Here is a 17,140-nt window from a genome sequence, read left to right as displayed (position 1 = left end):
AAAAAACACAGATATTGAAAAGTGTTTGATTAAAGACTGCTGCTTCTGCTCGGAAGGCATGGTTGCTTAATGACATAATAGCAAAGTGCTGGCTACCACATCTTGGTCAGGGCAAGTTTTTTTTTAAAAAAAAAAGATGGTTAATGTCATATGTATCCCAATACTTAATTACACAAAGATGTTTTTAAGATATTTTCATATGAGTTCTTGATAGCCTTGGCAATATTGTAACACATTGCTGAAGAGACAGAAACAACTACCTCTGTCTGTTTGCCTAAATTTCCTTTAAGTATAATCCAAGTTAGAGCAGAGAAGGAATCCATCTAAAAATTAAGTCACTCTAAACCAAAAAGTGACTAATGAAGAGAACTCCGCCTGAAATGCACAAATCCATTTGCACACCTTAATTTTTATAAGAATTATAATCCCAGTAGGTATTTTCTCTGATCTGCTTTGCACACTTGCAGCTGCAGCTGAACTCAGTTGGCTGGGTACACATGTATTTCAAGCAAGAGTGGCCTGACTCCTTTACAAGTTTGAACATTTGAACTCTTCTCACAGCTGCAGTGCAGAAAACATCTGTCTTAACTGCTGATGGATGGAGCCAGTGGCAGATGTGGCAGAGTCACTGGGTGGCTTTGGGTGAAGCTTAGAGACTCAGAGACAATTCTTTTCTTGTTCACTGGTGGCAAGCCATGCAAGGAGAAGTTTGCTGGGATAGACAGGATTTCTTTACCCTGGCAACTCATGGAAGAATAAGGCATGTGTCATCCAAATTATTAATATATGATGAAAATAATTGTAAACCTATTTAATATAAGTTCTTTCATATTGCATGTAAGATCATTGTGTTAAAGTTCTCAGCAGTTAAGAAAAAGAAAAAAAAATCAAACCAGAAGTAAAGAAAATATTAGTAGTTGCACTTCACTGCAATTCCTTCTCCTGTTGAAAGCACAACAGATGTTCAATTCCCATGCTGACGTTTTTGGGGACAGGCATTAAAAAAAAATGTTAACTGGCAGACAATCATATGAGTACTCTGTTTACATATACACGTATTCTCACTATCACAGATGAACAAAATGCAATGAGAAAATAGGCTGAGCTGTAAACTTTGGTCCGTCAAGGTTGCCCTGCATAGAACAATGCAGAGGGAAGAGTCCCAGCCACTCAGTGAAGGAGGGCCTAGAGCAGGGTGCGAGGGTTACCAGCTGCTTCCCCCTGCAATTGAAGGAGAGGAGGGGGCATTTTGAAGGCAAGTAGGAAGAAAAGGGAGAGCTGAACTCTGTCAGGCCTGATCCTCTACAGCTGTAGGGGACCACATTCATATCTCATTCTGAGTACTAACTGTACTAAACTTATCCCAGGGCCATCAAGCCACAAATCAGGGACTACCAGCCTAAAGTCCTATAATGTCCAGCCTGCAGCTGTGTTCAGGCTGGGATCCTATTTAATGGAGAACTGGAGCCAATACATTTTATCTGAGTAGAAATTAATTTCAGCATGCTACCGGTGTGTCTGTTGAATGTGGAGAAATGAGCTGTTTGCTTTGTTATCAGCAGCTAGGAACTCTGCTGTCGTCTCAGGCTTTGCCAGGAGATGGAATTAAAAAAAAACCAAAAAACAAAAAACAGAGTTTTGTGGTTTTTCAACATCTTTTGAAACTACTGAGTAGGTTTATATGGTTATCCAGAAAGGGTAAAAAAGGTATTGAATTAAGTTAACAAGTAGACTTGAGGCACTGTGATTAAAATTTTGCTTTCCCCATTACTCCAAAATGTTAGCAGCTGATGTTGCATATTCTTGGCAATTAATGTTTTATCACATTTGAAAACCGGAGTAGAGAGGCTCTCAAATACAGAGCATTAGATTTATACCAAGTAGCTCCAGTGACAGAAACGACTAAAAAAAAATTCAAACCTGAAGAAAAGACAAATGTTCATCACAGTGATCCAGTTTTAAATGGTGGAAGAGAAAGGGCTGTAAACAGCTGTTGGACACACTGGGAAATTGAGATTGTACACCTCCACCGAGTATGGGAACACCAGAGTTGCATTTGCATAATGGTGCAAGCTAACATTATGAGAGGCTGGGCCTTCAAATGGGAGCATACTAGGAGTTCCTTCACTGTGGGAAGGAAACTTGTCTCCCACATAAAAACAAAACAAAACAAAACAAAAAAACAGGAATAAGAACATTTACTCCTTCATGCACAAGTTCTCTGAAATACCAACTCACCGGTAAACTGTTTTGGATGAAAGAGTGAATGTGCCCAGTCTCCTTAGCCAGTCATACACTTTCTGGGAAAGCCTCTTTTGCCATGGGAAAAAAAAGGTGACCACATTTTATTTTCATATGGGCAACAGAAGAAATCGTGCATAGCTTTATCTAGTGCCCAAGTCACTCTGTGAACAAGCACTCTCGCTGAGCACAGCACTGTTGCCTCTCTGACATGTCACCATTCCCTCAAGCACTGAAAGCAGACATGCATTTTATCCTTTCTCTGACCCATCTCATGAAAATTTGAGTTCTTCATAAGGATTAAAACTCTGAATTTTTCAAGCATGCTGAACAGAAAGAGCTTGCCTTAGAGGCTTCAGATAGGAACACAACCAGGTATAAGCTAGAATTTAGATGTAGTTCCCTGGAAAGCTACATAACAAGGACATAACATGGCATTATCCAGCTACATAACAAGGGCCATCTCCATCTTGCATGGTGAAGAAACTCCCTGCCTTTCAGGATAAAATGTTTAGCTGAGGTGTTTATTCAGTTCCTAAGGTGTACCTGAAACTGCCTTGAGGCACATGTACATGTGCTGCAGAACTGTTTACATAAAAAAAAGAAAAGAAACCTACAGTGATATAACCTCCTTTGGTAAAAAGTCAACCAAAAAAAAATCCCACTCACTCAGAAAGACTCAAAACCCTTCAGGCCTGTCTTCAAGCAAAAAAAACCCTTCACAGGTAAGATAAGCTTGGCAGCAGCTCCTTGGGATCCCAAACTGGAGCTCTGCACAGCCAAGCAGGGGAGCTGAAAGCCATCCATGGAAACACCTCCCACCCTGCCATGGAGTAAGTGTCAGCAGGGGCAACAAGAGTTCCCCAGCTGCTGCTGCTGCTGAAGTAACGTGCATCCTAAATGCTGATACAGGACAGAGATAATAATCTTATTAACAAGGCCTTGGCTTTCTGGCTTGACTCTTTCTACTGCTTCCTTTAGGCAGGCATAATTAATCGTTCAATTGTAGACCTCAGCTATCAGCTAATGTGTAATTTTACAAATTTCAATCAACAGCTGATGAGACCCCCACTGCCAGCATGAAACCTGGCTCTCCACTCATCAAGCAGCAGGGCTGTTTAATAAGGCTTGTCACAGCAGGAAAGTGGCCCATTTCAGTCCTGATCCTGGAAACAAAGAGGTTTGGAGGAGACATTTGAAGGAATAAGATCACTGAAAATGAAAGAAATAATAAAAGAAATGAATCTGACGATATGAACAGGGCAAATAAAGGAGTAAAGCTCCATAAAATAAGGAATACAATTAAGGGAAATAAAGATAGGACCACTTTTCTGTTCTCCCTCATGTCTATTTGGTGTTGTTTTAGCAGCACAGAAGAGAGTTAAAGCTACGTTAGTCTTCCTCCCCAGAAGCTTCAGGAAAGATGAATGCCTGCCTTACCCATTCTGCCTGCAAGGGAGCTGTATTGCTATTGCTTCTGTCTGTCCCCAGGAGGGAAAGGTCTAGTATCACACCTCCAGGAGGAGGAGTAGTCATAATCATATTGCTTGCCAATTAGGGGGGCCAGGCACTTTTAATTCACTCAGAAACAACATTATTCATGTGTAGGGGAAAGGAAAGTTTTTCACTGAGCTTTTTTTGAAGTCGGTTGCTAGCTTGAAGCTCATGCTAACTCTGAAAGTGGTCTATTAGCACACATCAACTCATCACACCTCTCCAGATGGGCAGGCTGGTTCTCTGCCTCCCTCCAGCTCCACATAGGAGGAAGAAGGTATTGTGGGGGTCTTCCCACCTCCTTGGTGCAGAAAAAGGGCTCCCATGGGTGGCCATAGAGGACTGGGGTTTTTTTTCCCCCCTTTCTTTCTCACTATGGAGCAAGACATATTGCGGAGCAAAGTGTACGTTTGTATAGTAGGGAACTTCAGGCAAATGCAAAGAAACTAAAATTGGGGCATACTTCAATTTGCCTTATTTAGGTGGAATTAAGGAAGTTCACATGGACCCCTGCCCCTCAGTTTATTCCAGGGCTTTGCTAGCTTATGTAACACAACTTTCACATCAATTTAAGCCCAGATCCCGTAAGAGTATTCTGGCCAAGTTTGAAGGTTAGCTAAAGGTCACAAGAAAACAGCAGTAAATACACAGGAAGGAGTGCAGTGGTGGCAGAGGAATAGACTGGATGCTTTTGCTAATGATAGGATCTGCAACTGTATCTGGATTGGCTGTTGAGGGAAAAGTGACAGAAACATTTGAGAGCTACCCACTCAATATGTCAATATGTGGGCACCTTTGCTTTTTTGAGCTAGAGCTCTCTCATCACTGATGACACCCAAAAATTAGAAAATAAAATAAACCAAAACCCAGATACAAAAACTCGCAGCACTGCTGAACTTTGCACAGTTTAATTAAGTGTCTAATTGGATTAGCAAAGAATAATTTGTATTGTTGGATTTGCCACATAACAGTTTTCAAATGCATGAGGAATCCTAACAAGTGCAAATACTCTCTCTTAGTGGGGTAGCAACTGGAGTTTCCTAGATCTCAGAATCATCTTTCCAAAACCCTCCTTAAAAACAAATAAATAAAAAAGGGGAGAGGGATGTTTCTCAGGCGCACTTTAAAAAAAATACTTCACAGAAACTTTGCTCTAAGGCCGTGATTATCAATAGCAAATACTAATTTGGTATGGCTGACTTGTAGCTCACGCCAACAGCATGATTTTTCAGGCTGTACTAAGCATTGCTCCCTTGAAAAAGCAAGTCAATGTGAGGAATCTGAACCAGGAAGCAATATCAAACATTTAAAGTCATTAGTCTTGGTCTGTTGTCATTGCTCTGACTCTGAATCTGCTGCTCTGAACCGTCTCGCTTAGAAATTAAAAGAAGGTACTGTGCTAAGGCTTCTTAATCTTGAGAAAACCTGAGAGGCAAGGTGCCTATAGTAGACAGCAAACAAACAGCATGGATTTAACTAGATTAGTGGCTTCTGATCTTTCCAGACAATAATCTTTCATATTTGACAAAGGGAAAACTGATTTAGATGTCTGACATTTTGCAAACATGGTTAAAATTTAAAGAATGAAAACACAGTGAGGAAGCCTGGCACTTATCAGAATACAAAAGCCCACATCCAATCGGATCGCTATATCCTAAGAAATGACAAGGAATTGGAAATGCTGCAAAGTGATTTTTCACCATAGAAGTTTGCTTGAAATGCCACCAAATATAATTCCCAGTAATTATTTCTAGCAGTGGACAAGCATCATTGTTCCTGACCAGTAGCGTGAAAGTAACATCGAGTATGTGGAAATCTGTCTCAAACAAACAGCTCTGCATTTTTTGCTCAGCCGGAGAGGAGTATTGTTTCTGTGAATACCAACCACAATAGGAGCCAGAGCACAGTAGTTCAATAATAGCTTAAATAATCCTTGATCAAAGAGCATCAGGGTGGTATTAAGAGTCAGACATTAAATCTTCTTCAGAAAAGACTAGGGAGTCTCAGGCCTAACCACTGTTCCAGATGGATTAGGTGGAGAGACTGCTCCTTTCTCATGTTCCTGTGGGAAGCAAGCTGTAGGGAAGGAGCAGAGCAGGGCCACTGTCTCAAGGGAGCTTCTGTCTAACCGAAAAAGAAGGACCATGAAGGATCCTGACAGAGACGCACCTTCTCCTCCCAGCATCCCAGGTGGCCACCAGCCTCCGGCCTACACTGAGGAGTGATGGGAAGGACAGAAGGCACAGCTTGGTTCTGGATTACATTTGGCTGTCACAGACTTGAAGCTCCAGTCCCAAGCGGTCTCAGATCTTGCCTCTCATGTGGATACCTTCATTCACGTACCAAATTGTTAACACTGCTCGTGGCAGTAAATTCCCTTCTGGTCCAAGAGGTTCAAAAGGAACTGGGGAAAAAAAGAAAAAAGAAACGAGAATGACCGAGAGAGTTGTCACCAACTGCCTGCTGTAAGGAAAAAAATGAAAGGCAGTATAATGACAGACTTATACCTGTGAGACCCTGCATTAGAACAGATTTATGCTATAGTCACCCCTCTGTGGACTGGTGCCAGGTGCCCAAAGTCTCTCTGGCTGTCTTCCCAGTTGAGGGGAAAATAGCAACATAAAGTTCGAGTGCATTTGAAGAGTCACAGGCAGCAAGCTGGGCAATCAGTTCTATGCGGCAGCTCATCCCAGAGATACCGCTTGCTTCTCTTGGAGAAACTCTGACTCAAAACCCTCATGTGAGTTAGAGCCCAAGGCAGGGAGGCCCCATGGCTGTGTGGCCACAGCAAAGCTAATGCAGTCATACAGTCCCATCACAAAAATGTGACTTTTGCTCGCATGCTAGAAAAACAGCATTTGGATGTAATTCTGTCACCATGTAATACCTGTCATCACAACAAAGAGATTGAGAAGTTTCCTACCTGTAAAGGTGAGATATCTCCCAGATTGGAACATGTATATGTAAACATATATACACACACATGCTGCTGTTTTGAAAACTGTATTTTCTGAAGGCAGTCTGTGGTTGATACATACCTACAGCCTTTACTGTATCCAGAAACAGGGGCCCAGAAAGGACATTCTGTATTCAGTCCTTGGTATTGTGAACTATCCAGCTATCTTGCTCTGTAACTCATTTTAAGATGGCTCTGGGTACACTGAAGTTGTTTGCTGTCTGCAAAATAAAGGAAAACAAGGTAGGCAGCTAAGGTAAGTGCTGCACACTGGCGCACTTAGGAAGAGGCATTACCAAACTGAATCCCATCTGCCTAAGACCTGCAATATTCATCTTTGAAGGCTTACAGAATAACAAAGTGTAGTGTGCACTTACCGATCCTGAGTTATTTGGCCATGGCTGGCAGCACCACATCAGCCAGCTTAACCAAATAATCTACTCGGTCTTAGTGCTTTTCCTCATTAAAGCATTTTGCAAACCCTAACTTAATTAAAGTTCACAGCACTCCTGCGAGTTAGTAGAACGTCATTATCCCAATTTTACAGATGGAAAAATTGCAACGGAGAGGTGAAATACTTTGCTTGAGGCCACAAAAGGAGAAAGTTTTGGGGGCAGGATTAGCAATGGGGAGTTCTTGGCTCCATATGATGTAGCCAGCCACTGAAGGCACTGAGCAGGATCTCAGACAGATGCTAAAATTACCAGCCTCTGTCTAGGGGTACTTTGCAGCCTCTGTGTGCTGCCTGTAAGGTGGAAAAGGAGATAAATCTGTGATCTCCTCTTATCGCCTACTCTTCTCATCTTCCAGAATTGGGCTGTGTCAGGTACGTAGCAAGGAGGAGGAATCCAGCAACTTGACCTTGCTGTGACTATCCTGGACTCTCAGACAGCTTCACTGTGAGCTCCAAGGGTCCACGAACAAGTTGCAGCAGCCTTTGAGGCCAGGCCAACCCACAGCAGGCACTGCACCACCTTTGACTGCTGCTGCATTCTGGGACAGACCAGGACTTAGTCCCCAAATCATGCTGTCTCACAGAGCCAAAAGCTTACTGGTGACCACAGACATAATTGGGATGATTAGCAAGATGATTTGAACACTGACCCAAATGCTTTGCTGCCTATGACGCATCTGGATAGATGTAGGGTGTAAACTTCTGCTCTGAGTCATGCAGCAGAGACTTGAAGCTGGGTCTTCCACCTTTCAGGCCACCACCCTAGCCAGAAGGCTAAGACGGGTACAGCTGACACTCCCACACCTTCTATTTTCATGTAAATGTTCAAAAGGTTTCATTTCTTTCCCAAACAAAAGGAAAAACCCTTTCTACATGTTAAAAAAAAATCACCACAAAATGGGATTATCACCCACTATTCAGATGCAATTCCAAAAGTGAAGATAGAAACACTGGGGATGGAAGGGATTGGAGGTCTCTAGTCTCACCTCCTGCTCAAAGTGGGGTCAGCTATGAGATCAGGCCAGCTTGCTCAGGGCTTTATCCAGTCAGGTCTTAGAAACCTCCAAGAATGGAGGTTCCACAACCCTGGACAACCTGCTCCAATGCCTAATTATGCTCAGGGTATTTCCTCCCCCCCCCCTTGTATCCGGTTAGAACTAGTTGGGCTATTGTCCTAGAAAGAAGCTTGTCATTTCATCTGGTTGTGGTCACCCCAAGTTGTTTTTCCCTTGGTTTCAACCTTTGCATAAAAATAAAAACCCAGAAACTTTTCAGTATAGATTTTAGCATAGTAGCACACTGTCAAGACCTTGTGCTGCAGGCTCATGATTACAACAGAGATCTGATAGGAACAAACCTTTTTTTGTGGGAGAATACATCAGCTTTTTAAAGACTCAAGTGTTATTTAATCCTCCCCTTCCCCTTTATAATGAGACACTGCTTTCAGATCCCTGTAATGGCACACAGATCAGAGGTCTCTAAAGCTCTCAAGTTTACATCACGTCTTAATACCCTAAGGCATAGGTATCATGATTGTGATTTACTGCTGAAATTTACCTATTATATTCATGTTGCATCAGTAATATTAGTCACTTGTTACTTGCTGGAAATTCTTTTATAGAAACATAACTCGCAATGTTACTTGGGGAGTTCTTTCTATATTTACTTTCCTGTTGGGGGAAAAAAAAACACGTGAAGTATAGTGCAGGTTCTAAACTTCACAAGAAGTTATAACAATACCATTTTACTGCTTCATTTCCCTTCTGCAAATTCTCAGGCCCTAGAATAACAGTGGGACAAATGATCAAGGTCTGAATCATCTCTCCTTGCAGTTATACCTGCACCAAAAGCCAGGACATCAGTATTCCGTGCTCTCAGGCAAGTAGAGAAGGAAGTTGGGTCTGAATTTTCTAATTGGCCACAATTGTCATAACGAACTATACCATCATTTTGTGTCAGCATATCTCTAATCATCAAGTTGGTTATACCTGTAACTGTATAACTAATAGCTGTGAAATATTCTGCTGTTTATTTTGTCCTACGTACAGGAATTGCTGTATCCGCCTGCTGTTAGAGCACTACGAGGCAGTGCCTTGGCTTGGTCCCAGACACTTGCCATGCACCTGAGCATGCACAAGAGCTGCGTCCACATTCAACTTTTGGAAGATCATAAGACGTTCCACTTACCTAAGATAATAAATACTGATGTTTGGAAAAGGGAGACAAAAAGACTTACTTAGTCCATAAGGAAAAGTCCATTGATATTTTCTTTAGTCTGGTAAACAAGAGATGTGTGGACTAGGTTGAATGTGGGAGGAGTTAGGTGCAACTGGGGAGAGCAGGGCGGGAAGTGAGGACAGGCTGGTGTGCCATTGATCTCTTTGGGGGAGTTTTAATAAAAGGGTACTTTCTGTGGAATGAAAAATGGAGGGATCCTGAGCTAAAGCTGGTGTTGTTCACCCTTCAAACACAGCCGTTTTGCTTGTATATCTTAAGGTCCATGGCCTCAGACACTGGCAATGAAAGAGCAGTAACCAGTGGCTCCACCTACCGTTGCTGAAACTCCAGTGTGAGTCATCCAAGACCTTGCTCTGCTTTCTCTTCCCTCATGAGTTCCTCAAGTTCCTCGCTGCCCTCACTGTTTTTCCCCTCTCTCTCAGCTTTTCATCTGATCTGTGCTGCATTGGCAGGAGGGAGCTGCTCAGGGCAGCCAGCTCTGCTGTACCTGGGAGAGGGAAATGAAGCAGGGAAGCCTCCTCAGACCAACTGAGTGATGTCCCAGAGCAGCAAAGGGTGTTAGAGTCTGAAACCATGGCTCACCGGCCAGCCCAGAGGACCTGCTGTCACTGCCCCTGTTCTGGAGAACACTGATTTTTTTTTTTTTAAACATGTCACTGTTTTTTTTTTTTTCCTCTCTTTGTCTGCTTGCAATGTTTCATCACCTCAGTTAGAGTCATATGGACATAGCTACAAGCTGGCTTAAGCACTGCTTGAATTGGAGCTGTGGTCCCACTGTCTTGAAGTGACATCCCAGTAAATCAGATGTACAATCTCATCATTTCATTATCCTTCTAGAGTGAAGTGAAATTGAATTAAGTAAGAAGTGAGAAAAAAGAAATCAATATTGTGGGGCTCCCTTTAAATTTAGCTTGGGGGATGTTATTTGTGCTAGAACCTTCAACCTGCTCCTGCCATCTCACTGCAGAGCCCAAAATACCCTCAAAGCACAGAAAAAGCTTCACCAAAGCTCAGAAACAGCCCAGCACCTATCAGGATACAAAAATCTGTAAAGGAAGGTTCACTGATTTCAATAGCATCACCTGCAAAGATAGAATTACCCCTGTAAGTAGGACCAGAGCCTTGAAGCATATATCTCTTAGGGCAAGGATTGCATATCTGTGCTTTGTGAGAAGAACTGGATAATCTGCCTGTGCTTAAATCACAATAATAGACACTGTCTATTGAATCAGGAAGAAGGATCACAAGCATCCTTTCTTTGCATGCCTAATTTTCACCAATTACCTACTGCAGGAGAAATACATAAAAGAAACAGCAAAACCCCATACCTTCTACTTTGTGTATTGCTAGAAATATTCCAGAAGTTTGCAAAGGCTTGTTCTGTAACTAATAATTAAATGCACTCCCAATCCATAAGATATATATTAGAACCAAGCAAATTATATAGTAGCACATCTTATCTGTCTCCCCACAAAAAGGAAGGAAAATAATTTCTTGCAGTAAGCAAACACAACAGGGATGGAATCCTACCATGTTTTTGTTCAAAGTATTATTTGGATCCTACATTGTTTTCATGCCAGCAGTGAAATACTATTAGTTAGGAAAGGGGGATTATGTTAGGAGATGCTCACATCTGTAAATTCATAATTTTGCGGCATAGTAGAATGTATTAGGTACTTTTGGTCATTGAAGTTATAGATTATATTTGTCATCTCAAGGAAAGCATGTTTGGAGAGACAGCCGCTAGTGAAAGTATCTAACACAAAAGACCATCTCTAACACTAATGTATCAGTAGTTCCAATTGCAGTGTTCAAGAAAGGAGATTCTCTTTTCTTCTTTAAAATAGTCACCTATTTTCTACCCTTTAGAAGATGGAAAGTATCGACTGCCTTTGAATTTTAACAGTAGGAAAACTAGGAGAAGGTATAAAGGGCATGTTTAATAGATGCTTAACGTTTCCTCAAATAGGAGCAGCCTGGGAAAGCAGAAGCCAGCAATGAAGACTTGTGTTCCTCCAAGCACCATCTTCCTGCACCAAAGCATATCTTGCACTAATTATTTTTATAATTATTATAGCTAGCACCATCGTCTGGGTTTCTTTAAGCAAATGAGAGCTGCCATAGTTGTACCAAGAGTTCAATTTGTCCGTCCTAGCGAACTGGGCTTCCAAGTCTGCCTTCTGTCTCTGAGTACCCTTTCGTCAGGTGTTCAGTATCCATTTTACTGAAGGCCTGATTTCATGGCAAAGGTTGTCAGTTTAAAACATTTAGCACTTCACAGACAGTATTTTACAACCTGGAAGTGATTATATAAAGTCTGTAGGTCTTTAGATGGCATTTGAAATGTTGAGTTGCATTCTGGAATGTGAAATTTGCAAGTTGTGGTTAGTTATACACGCCAAAAATAGCTTCTCAAGAATGTTCAACCAAATGATTTGCTTTTATGCTAAGATGTAGACTGGGAGCAAACCGACGAATCTTCAGATTTATCTGGAAAGTTATTGCTTAAAAATCCATTCAGATTTTCCACATACCTTCAGTGTGAGATGGAAAAAGGATCTTGAAGTGATTTTGCTCTGAAACCGTCTCAGCAATTCTTTGAAAATTTTTCATCGCTCCACAGAGAGCAGTAAAGTCTTGCAGGACAGCTGACTCGTTCAGTTGTAGAGTTTCCTGTCCCACACCATGCGTGCTAGCCTGCAGTACAGAACCACTTGGGACTTTCTGTCCTGAGACAAAACAAACCTAACACTCATTTACCTGCTTCACTGTAAGCTTTATCCGAAAATATTTAGACCATTGAGTGCATTGCCTGGAGATCTTCTGAAAGGGTTGCCTATTCTGACACACAGTAACTTCAGCGATTCTCTGTCAAAAGCAGATGAACTATTTTCTAAACCTTTGTGTGATTATTTCCACAGCTGTTTTCACACTTGACATGAGTAAAATGTAGCCATTTTTACTACTGTGACAAGCATAATTACGCCACTCCCAATTTCATATAGACATGGACAGTCATGCACTCTTTTCTCAGCAAAATGGAAGATATGTGAGAAAATTAACTTTTGTCTCCAGAAAATATTTCATTTACAAAAATCCAAGAAAACATGGATATTTTCTGAATTCTATTGACAACAGAAATTGATTCACTGTGTTCTCTTCAGAGAAAAAACATTTGACAGCTGCAGAGTGCATCTTTCTAATAATACTGCATACATACATACTGCATACCTACATATATACATACAATAAAATATCATTGCTTTAAAAGCTGTTCAAGGCATATTCAGCAGTTTATTTGGGCCTATCCAAGGTAGGCCTGAGAATCACTGCCTGAGATGCCGGGAAGTGTAAAAGAGAGAGAGAGTCCCACTGAGAATAGGAAAACCACCAGCAGCACGATTTACCAATTAGTTCCTGTCGCTTATGAATACTAAAGAGCATTTGGCAATCCTACATGCAGTTGTATTAGTGAGCATCGAAGTTAAGTTCAAGCCAATAGTTTGCAGGAGAATATGTTCCTTATTTTTTTTATGTCTTCCTGTTCTCCAGGTTTCTGCTCCGCTCCCTACCCCCAAGAGACATTGGTGAGTAAGAGAGAAACTCACACTGCTCTTGTGGGAATTAGGACGTTGGCTACGGTTGGTCCCGGCAAAAGTTAGTGTTGCCTATCTGACTGGCCTGCCAACCAGCGTGTACACAGCATGCATTTGCAATGCTGCTGGGGACATTATTGCAGGCAGAAGGATTTTATGTACTGCAGGCAGTGCAGACTGCCTCACTTGTTTCAAAACAAGCCTGCAAAATTTATTAGATGTAGCCATCTGCTTCTCAGCCATTCTCCTACACTAGCACTGACAATGACTGACAAGAAAGAAACAATGAATTTACAGCAGTGGGTGAGAGTCAGTTACATTTTTGTTCCCTTTTCCCGAGCTGCTGTAGCTCTTAAGATAGAATGAGAGTATGTGGTAACAAACCTCTTCTAAACTTTTAAAGGGTAAACTAAATATTCACGGTCCGTTTTACTTTGCTCCTTACAAGACGGAAGGAGAAAGAGTCTGCAAAAGGACTTAAGTGTTTGCAATCATTACTTCTAACTGAGCTAAAGAAGACTAGAGAGCTTCCCCAGTAACAGCCCTGACTGTTCCCCCAGCCCCAGGAACCCAATCAATGGCCATTTGGAACTTATTGAGATACATCCACTGATTTCAGTAGGTTTTGAATATGGCCATGAGTATATATTCTTTGAAAAAGGGTTTCTCTTTTAACTGATTCCAGTCTGGAACATGCATTTTTTGTCACAAATACATAATCCTCATGGGAAAGTGACTTTTGGTCATAAACACATCTTTTCAGTTTTCACTCGTAATGGAAAAAACATAGGCAAAACATCACACTTTTTCCCGATATTTATCTGATCAGATGGGTTTAAACAATTACAATTCCTTACCAAGGAAAGAAAAGAAATTGCTTTGTTCACGTATATTGCAAAAGCAATGTACTGGTTGCGCTCCTTCCATTCCAGATCTAAAGAAGAAATTGTGGGCCCAAAAGCTTGGCTACTTTTGAACTATACCAGTTGATCTAACAAACGGTAGTACTTTACCTGCAAACCTTGGATGAAAAATAAAGAAAAAAAATGAAAAAAGAGTTCATAGGTCCTTCTGCTGAAGTTACTTTGTGATTTAAGGCAGCTGCATAGCTAATAGTTTCAGCTAGTCCAACAGTTAAACTGATGAAAGAAATTGCTGCCATTTTTAAAAGATGGGTCACATGTTCTTAGAAATGACTTTGTTACCTGGTGTATATTCTGTGAAGAACTTGGTAGATATTTACAGAAATTGTATATTGTCTCTATCTACTTAGCATATTAATCATGCTTCTGGTAGGGCTATCCATCTGCACCATCAGCTGAAGAACTACAGGCACGGGTGGCCACCGGTATCCCATTTGCACTGGTCCCTGCCTCCACGGATTTGAGTCACTGCCATCAGCAGGAGCATGCTGGGAGGCTCGTTTCCCATGTAACTACATGATCAACTGTGCGACTGCTCTTCTCCATTTTAGGATTCTCTGTGACAGACAGCTATATTCATTCATAATTAAATAGGCCCGAGGCAGGTAAGTGCCCAGGTTCACTACACAACTGGTGCAGGAACTGAAGAATGTCAGAGCAGTACATGCAGAAGTGAGCATGCCAGTGGGGAAGCTCCCAAAGTAGCCAAAATAAAACATTAGGATAGGGAGTGTCTCAAACCATGCTCCTCTCAGGGCAGAGTGCCAGAAGCTGCTGCACTCTCTTAAAAATTTGCAAGCCTATGGTCTCTTCCGGAGATAGACACTTAAAATCCTTTTATTTCCCACCCGTGGTCTTTTCCAAAGTTAGCAATAGGTCAGTAGCCGGCTTATACACCCAGGCGGCAAAAGGCTGTGCCCAGTTTCCTGCTCAGGACATTTTAGGTCAGCAGTTTTCACCTCCCCAGGCTGTAATGTATGGCGAGATGGGACTTGGGGGCACTCACACTTGTCCTGGAGAAGACATCCCTGTTATCATGGCACTGCTAAATACTCAGCAGAGCAGAAAAAGAGAGCATGTGTGATGTGGGGAAAGCCCGGTTCCAGTTTAAGTGGGAGGGCATTCATCTGGGGACACCAGACAGGGACAGTGCTCCAAGCCCTTCTCCTCTGAGCACATCTGGAAAACAGACCCCTCATCTCCCTGCGCACAAACTCACCAGCTGTAACCCCAGATTTCTAGAGTCAAGTTCACTTTTGTGCTCTTTCTCCCCCTCCATAAATATCTGATTGACCCAGGCAAAAGGGAGCAGCTTCAAAAAGAGAACGCACCATCCCCACAAAAGCAGCACGCCTGGCTGGTGGGCCAGTTTCCGGGAATGGGCTGCAGCAGAGGAAGGACTGGATGTCACCCTTGACGTGAGCCCCACCAGTGGGACAGGCAGAGGAGCACACCCTGCTGGCAGCTCTCTGGGGCAGCGAGGGGTGAGATAAGAGATTGGCTCAGCATCCTCCAGGCAGGAGCACCGCAGGGCAGGCTTAGAAACAGAACATCAAGTCCCTGAAGAATACAAAGTCTTGGAAATATTGGCATGTATAAAGTTAGTTAAGCTGCTACATCAACTTTGGGGAAAGAAAAGATACAGGAACAGTTCATCTATTGTCTGCTGGTAGCTTATGGTAGTACAAAGGAAATACAGTGAAACCAAGAAGTGTTTGCACAGTACTTGATTAGGTCACCACGGCAAGGGCAAAGGAAACGTTATGTTGTTACTGAGCAATGCAACTGGGTGAGTGTCTTTCTAAGCCTTAAAGACACAAATGAGTGATTCATAAAAGAAAGAGGAGAAAATACTATGTTATCTGTTAGAATCGCTGCAAGGTCATGAAAGCGATTTGCAGAAACGCCCACAACACACCCAGAAATACCTTCTACTTCCCATCCTGTCCATAGCAGGAGAAAACTGGAAAATACAGAGCTGTTGAAAACACTGAATACATCCCCCTCCTTGTTCTGCCTAGCTGTGTGGCATAGCAAAGTCCTTCTCACTTGCACTGACATCCAAAGAGCTGAGATAAATTAACATCTCCCTAAATTGGGTGCTGCAGGCCTAACTCCCACCAGCTGTACTGCTGGCAGCTGCCCTGAGCAGCGGCTACTCACGTAGCATCGGCTACACAAAAAACCTGCGTATGGAAAAATGTCTGTAATACGACTCTCTTCTCTGCCATGCTGAGCAGGGTATCTGGTACTTTTGCATGAGAGGAAGCTCCAGAAAAAATGCCATTTGCTTGAAGCAGAAGTATTTTCTGGTATGCTCTGGAGCAGAGCAGCTCAGCTCCAGCAAGCTGTCTTTTGTTTTTATAACATCACCTATCACTGTGGTATCTTAGCACTTGCCGTGAGGTAATCTCTGAGAGTAAATGCATGCCCACCCCTCTGAGTTGCCCAGATTGGATTTGTCCTTTAATTCCATGTTCTGGGGAAATTGCTTATGTAACTGCTTTTTTTCTTCACTAAAGTAAGGTTATAATTCCATGGTATGGAGAATTAGGCAAACATTTCATCTCATAAAACTACAGCCTGTGGGTGTGATGGGCTTTGAGCCAGCAGTTTTGAAGAAACAAATGTCTTTTGTCATTTTGGGGAAGTAGGCAACCAGACAGATCACACTGAGATGAAAAATAGTGAATGTGTTTCATTAAAAAATATTTTCTCAAGATGGTTTCAACAAAAATCTTAAAGATTGGAAATATTGTTATTACACCTTTTTTGGCATTACAAATTTAGGCCTGTATGCTGGGGTCTCCCTTTCCCTGTTCTAAAGGAGAAAGGGTGGTGGGAAGCGAACAAAAGTGGATAAATTAGCTTCAAAAAAAAAATCCCGAATGTGTACTTATTACTTAGGCAACCAATCAGATAATTTAACACATTGATGAAGAGGACGATTTCCCAGAAAAAAAAAACCACTTTCCATTCAAAAAAAGGACTTTGAATGCACAGTCTTAAATGGCTGTATAAGAGATGTGCACAGGGTCAATTTTGTACCTCATTTTGGGGTGACTTAATGAGGAGCAGTGAAAAATAGCCATGGGCAAGCCAGAAAGCTACCCTTTTGGGCTGCTTTTTCCCAGAAATGCTAATTAGGCTGGATGAAAAGGTTAATACATATAAGATAGCATTGTCTTTTTGTAGATCTGGGCAGCTTCTGCAGAATGTGAATGGGAGCAGCTCCTCA

The sequence above is a fragment of the Apteryx mantelli genome, chromosome 2, assembly GCF_036417845.1.
Source record: "Apteryx mantelli isolate bAptMan1 chromosome 2, bAptMan1.hap1, whole genome shotgun sequence".
Lineage (NCBI taxonomy): Eukaryota > Metazoa > Chordata > Aves > Apterygiformes > Apterygidae > Apteryx > Apteryx mantelli.
The sequence above is the reverse complement of the archived record's forward strand: the minus strand, read 5'-3'. Positions refer to the sequence as shown.